The sequence below is a fragment of the Solanum pennellii genome, chromosome 5 (assembly GCF_001406875.1).
Source record: "Solanum pennellii chromosome 5, SPENNV200".
NCBI classification, from domain to species: domain Eukaryota; kingdom Viridiplantae; phylum Streptophyta; class Magnoliopsida; order Solanales; family Solanaceae; genus Solanum; species Solanum pennellii.
This window is the reverse complement of record NC_028641.1, coordinates 62,427,837-62,434,121: the sequence shown is the minus strand read 5'-3', so window position 1 is coordinate 62,434,121 and position 6,285 is coordinate 62,427,837.

Below are 6,285 nucleotides of genomic sequence, written 5' to 3'. Positions count from 1 at the left end.
TAGCAACACACGTAGCCGGACCAAGGTGCGGAGTGAAATTTTCTAGATGCCTGACCAAGGATTTAGAAATACATAACCTATCACTTTGCATGCAAGATACTAGGAAAAAATTGTTCTAGTTAGAATTATCAAGTTATGAACCTGTGAGGAACACGTAAACCCTAGTTACTTTTATTAATTGATTAAACTCCAACATTTGAAGCTGTTAGTTGTCTCTCTTAATTTCGCTAGTTATTTTCATCTATTTAGAAATAGAAAACCCCCTTTTATCATTTTTGCTTTCCAAGGAACTAATTGACTGAACAATAGTAATAATAGATTGAAGTTAAGTCTAAACTATTTTCCTCGTGGGAACGATCCCAACCTCATTAGTTGGGTTATTTACTTGACACGATCGCTTTACTTCTTATTTGAGAAGTAAGTTTGTGCGTATCAAATTTTGGCGCCGTTGCCGGGGAAAGTAGCTTTTAGATTAACTTAAACTTATTACTTTAGTTTAGTTGATATTTCCTTGATTTTACTTTGTTTTTTTGTTTTTGATTCTTGCAGAACCATCTTCCTTGTATGCCAAATACACGGAGAGGAAGAGAACCCTTGTTTCCCTACGATCACGAATTAGAGTGTACACTACGCAACATGAATCAAAACTTGGGAATTAATGATGATGATCCAACTAGAACATCCCAGCTCCGGTTTATGTTCATGGTCAGTTGTTACCCGATGCTCCGGGTGTACACCACTAGAGGGGACAAAATCCCGCTCCACGGCCCCAAGAATACTACAGAGGCTATGACAATATAGTAGACTCCGATGGGCCACTTGTCTTGACCCCTCTACCACCAGGCCACACTTTTTTGGTAACTAGTAGCCTGATGCAAATTCTCACTGCCAGAGGTTTGTTTTCAGGGCTACCTTCTGAGGATCCACATGCCCATATAGCTAAGGTAAGGGCAGTGTGTAAAAGCTATGTAGGGAGGCCTGACTTGGACTTGGATGTAGTAGGGCTAAGAGTGTTTCCTCTCTCACTGACGGGAGAGGCTGCTATATGGTTCACTGAGCTCCCTTACAACTCAATTTTCACTTGGAACCAACTAAGGAACGTTTTCTTATCACGCTACTACCCGGTCTCCAAGAAACTAAACCACAAAGACAGAGTGAACAACTTTGTGGCACTACCAGGAGAGTCAGTTAGTTATTGGGATAGATTCACCTCGTTTTTGAGAAGCGTCGCAAATCACCGTATAGATGATGAGTCACTGAAGGAATACTTCTATCGGGGACAGGATGATAATAATAAAGCGGTGTTGGACACTATAGTAGGTGGATCTTATAAGGAGTGTCCTTATGCTGAGATTGTTGAAAAATTAGAGAAAATCTCCCGAAATAATAAAGCTTGGAGTACTAGGAAGTCAGATACAGGGAGGAATACCTTCGCAGTGTAGTCCACTCACAACCCAGCCACAGATGAGATTCGTGAAGAAATGGCTCAGATGAGAACTGAGCTTGGGTTGGTACTAAAACATGTCACTGGGGTGCAAAAAAGATAAATGCAGTCAACTACTTGTCGAAATCACCGCCACAAAATGATGAGTTCTATTATGAGGATGATTCCTATGCGGTAAATGAGCAGACGGGGGGTTTCCGACCAAGTGCCCAAGGCTCTAATCAGGAGAATTGGCGCCAAGGTCGGAACTATGGTAACTATAATCGTGAGGGTCATTATGTCCGAGATGGAAACTACAACCGCGACAACAACTTCAACAGGGGTAACTATGGTAATAGAAATGATAGGAATGGGCCCTATGTTCCTCCTCAAAATCGTGAAGTTACTCCTAGGGATAGTGGAGGTAGTATGGCGTGAGTTGATGATATGTTGCACAAAATGATGAGGAGGTTTGATGGTAGTGATGAGCACAATAAAGAGTTGAGGAATGATTAAGCGGGTATTGGGCAAAAAGTCGATACACATGCAATATCGATTAAGCAACTTGAGTTACAATCGGCCCAATTATCTGCGACAGTGAACACACGGCAACCGGGCACTCTTCCTAGCAACACTGTCCAAAATTCGAAAAATGATGGACGTTGTATAGCAAACACTACTCGCGGTGGCAAGCAAACCAATGACCCACCTATGCCGTCTAATGAGAAAAAGGTGACAAAAGATACTGATAAAGTGGTAGATGTTAATGGTGAAGTAGAGGATAACACTGTAAAAGATGCTGAAGTGCCCGAAAAGGTAACTCCCATTCCTAGGCCACCACCACCATTTCCTCAAATATTATTGGAAAAGGCCGAGGATGGTAAATATAGGCGTTTTATAACAATGTTGAAGCAACTTTCTATCAATGTCCCTTTGGTAGAAGCTTTAGAACAAATACCCGGTTACGCCAAGTTTATGAAAGATCTGGTTACAAAGAAAAGATCAGTCACTTTTGAGGATGATGATAGAATGCAGCATTGTAGTGCTATTGCTACAAGATCTCGGGTACAAAAGAAAGAAGATACAGGTGCGTTCACTATTCCTTGTACAAATTACATTTTGCGAAAGCATTATGTGATCTGGGGGCAAGCATAAATCTCATGTCCCTCTAGATTTACAAGAAGTTGGGTTTGGGTGATCCAAAGCCCACTGCGATGCGGCTACTGATGGCTGATCGAACAGTAAAAAGGTCTATAGGGATACTCCACAAAGTGCTAGTAAAAGTGGAGTCGTTCATATTTCTGGCAGTTTTTGTTATTCTTGATTGTGACGTCGATTTTGAAGTGCCCATTATTCTTGGGAGGCCATTCCTTGCAACGGGAAGAGCCTTAGTAGATATGGAAAAGTGGCAGATGAAATTTCGGTTGAACAATGAGGAAGTGACCTTTAACATTTGTAGGTCCATGAGGCAGAGTGGTGAGCTCCAATCAGTATCTGCTATATCCTACAACATTGGTGAGACATCTGAGACAAAAATAGAAGAATGTCTAGGTGTAGAAGCATTAGCAGCAGTGATGTTCGGTTTAAACCGAAGAAATATGAGTTAGCTATGAAGAATCGCGAGTCCCCACCCGCGAAACCATCTATAGAGGAGGCTCCAAAGTTAGAACTAAAAGCTCTCCCACCTCATCTCAGGTATGAATTCTTAGGAAATGGTGACACTTTGGCGGTAATCATTGCATCAGACCTGAATGAACAACAAGTTGAGAGTTTGGTGAAAGTGCTAAAAAGGTTCAAAATAGCTATTGGGTGGACTATTGCGGACATTATTGGGATCCCTCCTGGTATTTTCTCTCATACAATCCAACTCATGCCTGATCATAAGCCAACTATTGTGTACAAGAGACTCTTAAATCCACCTATGCAAGAGGTCGTGAAGAAGGAAATCATTAAGTGGTTGGATGCCGGAGTAATCTATTCGATCGCCGATAGTAGTTGGGTATGCCCTGTTCAGTGTGTACCTAAGAAAGGGGGAATGACTGTGGTCCCCAATGAAAAATTGAACTTGTTCCAATGATACCGGTTACTGGATGGAGGGTGTGTATTGATTACCGCAAATTTAATGCATGGACTGAAAAAGACCACTTTCCTATGCCCTTCATTGATCAGATGTTGGATAGACTTGCCGGAAAAGGGTTGTACTGTTTTCTTGATGGATCTACGGGGTATAATCAGATTTCTATTGCACCAGAAGATCAAGAGAAAACCACTTTTACTTGTCCATATGGGACGTTTGCGTTCAAAAGAATACCATTTGGGTTGTGCAATGCACTCGCCACATTTCAGAGATGTATGATGTCGATATTTCCAACATGGTGGAAGATACTATAGAAGTTTTTATGGATGATTTTTTGTGTGGTTGGTGATTCATTCGAGCGGTGTTTGAATAATTTATCAGAGGTCCTTAAGAGATGTGAAGACTGCAATTTAGTACTAAATTGGGAAAAATGTCATTTCATGGTGAAAGAAGGTATTGTTTTGGGTCATCGCATTTCAGAAAAGGGCATAGAGGTTGATCGAGCTAAAGTCAAGGTAATAGAGAGACTTCCCCCACCGATCTCTGTGAAAGGAGTGAGAAGCTTTCTTAGGCATGCAGGTTTTTACCGGAGATTCATCAAAGACTTTTCAAAGATTGCACATCCATTGTGCAAACTGCTGGAGAAAGATTTTAAATTTTGTTTTATGAATCCTATTTTAAAGCATTTGGCGAGCTAAAAGAAAAATTGGTGTCTGTACCTATCATTATATTCTCCGGATTGGAACAGTCCAGTTGAGGTGATGTGCGATGCTAGTGGGGTTGCTCTTGGTGTAGTATTGGGACAAAGAAAGAACAAAATCCTTCAACCAATTTACTATGATAGTAAAGCCCTAAATGAAGCTCAGAACAATTACACAGTGACTGAGCAAGAACTCCTTGCAGTAGTCTTTGCTTTTGAAAAATTTCGCTCTTATTTGCTAGGTACTAGAGTTATAGTGCATACTGACCACTCAGCATTGAGATATTTTATGGCAAAGAAGGATGTGAAACCTAGGTTGATTCGTTGGATATTACTGCTACAAGAACTTGACTTTGAAGTGATGGATAGAAAAGGAACTGAAAATCAAGTTGCTGATCATTTGTCCCGTCTAGAGGATGAAGCTATGAGAGAGTTAGGGTATAAGACTGACACTGATTATACGTTCCCCGATGAGCATGTATTGTCTGCTTCACAAGACTTGATTCCTTGGTTCGCAGATTTTGCGAACTATCTGGCTACTGATATTGTTCCATCGGACTTCTCCTTTCATCAAAGAAAAAAGTTCATGTACAATGTGAAGAAGTTCTTTTGGGATGAACCATACTTATATAGGAGTTGTGCCGACGGTCTTATTCGGCATTGTGTGCCAGAATGTGAGATTTTGAGTGTGTTAGAAGCATGCCATTCCTCACCTGTTGGTGGACATCACAGCGGTATCTGAACCGCTCATAAGATATTACAATGTGGTTACTATTCGCCAACTCTTTATCAAGATGCTCATGAGTTTGCTAAAGCATGTGATCGATGCCAACGAGATGGCGACATTTCAAGAAAGCAAGAGCTCCCTCTAAACCACATTCTTGTGATTGAGTTATTTGATGTTTGGGGTATTGACTTTATGGGCCCTTTTGTGAGTTCTCGTGGAATGAAGTACATTCTAGAAGCGGTTGATTATGTATCTAAATGGGATGAAGCCGTCGCCCTCGCAAACAATGAAGGGAAGAGTGTCACTGCATTCTTAAAAAAGAATATATTTCCTCGTTTTGGCACCCCAAGGGCAATTATTAGTGATGGGGGCTCCCGCTTCTGCAACAGATTGTTCAAGGGGTTATTGGAGAAATATGGGGTTCGCCATAATGTGGCCACTCCTTACCACCCTCAAACTAGTGGGCAAGTTGAAGTGTCGAATCGGGAGATCAAACAGATATTGACAAAAACAGTGAACGCTAGTAGAACGGATTGGTCAAGGAGGCTTGATGATGCTCTCTGGGCCTACCGGACAGCGTATAAGACTCCCATATGTATGTCCCCATACCAACTTGTATATGGTAAAGCTTGTCAGCTTCCGGTTGAGTTAGAGCATAAAGCCATGTGGGCTATGAAGAAGTTGAAAATGGATTGGAGCGAAGCTGCAGAACAACGGTTAACTGGGTTGAATGAAATCGATGAATTTCGCCTGAAAGCTTATGAAAGCTCAGCCCTCTACAAAGAAAACATGAAGAAGTACCATGACAAAAAAATTGAAAAACGAGAGTTTATGGTCGGGGATTTGGTGCTTTTATTCAATTCTAGGTTGCGCCTGTTTCCGGGCAAGCTCAAGTCCAAATGGACTGGTCCTTACTTTGTTACCCAACTATTCCCTCATGGAGCAGTTGAGTTGGAAACTAAGGAGGGTGTGCGGTTCAAGGTGAATGGACAACACATAAAAATCTATTTCGGGCATGCTGAATCGGAGAATGAAGTGATCGAGTCATACCATCTTGATGAAGTCTGAGTAATAAAGTATCCTCACTCGTGCCGCGACGTTAAATCAAGCGCTTGTTGGGAGGCAACCCAATACTTATAGTTTTTCTTTCTAGTAATGGTAGCATTTTCTACTAATGGGTTTTAAATTTGCAGGCACATCACCAGGAAATTCTGCAGAAAATCACTCTACAGCAGTCACTGACGGATACAGCGACGGATCGTTGTGCCTGTGACGGACCATCGCATGAATCCGTCGTGCCAGGTACGTCTTTCTGTTATTTTCAAACTAGGGCAAATGCGACGAAACCAACGACAGAC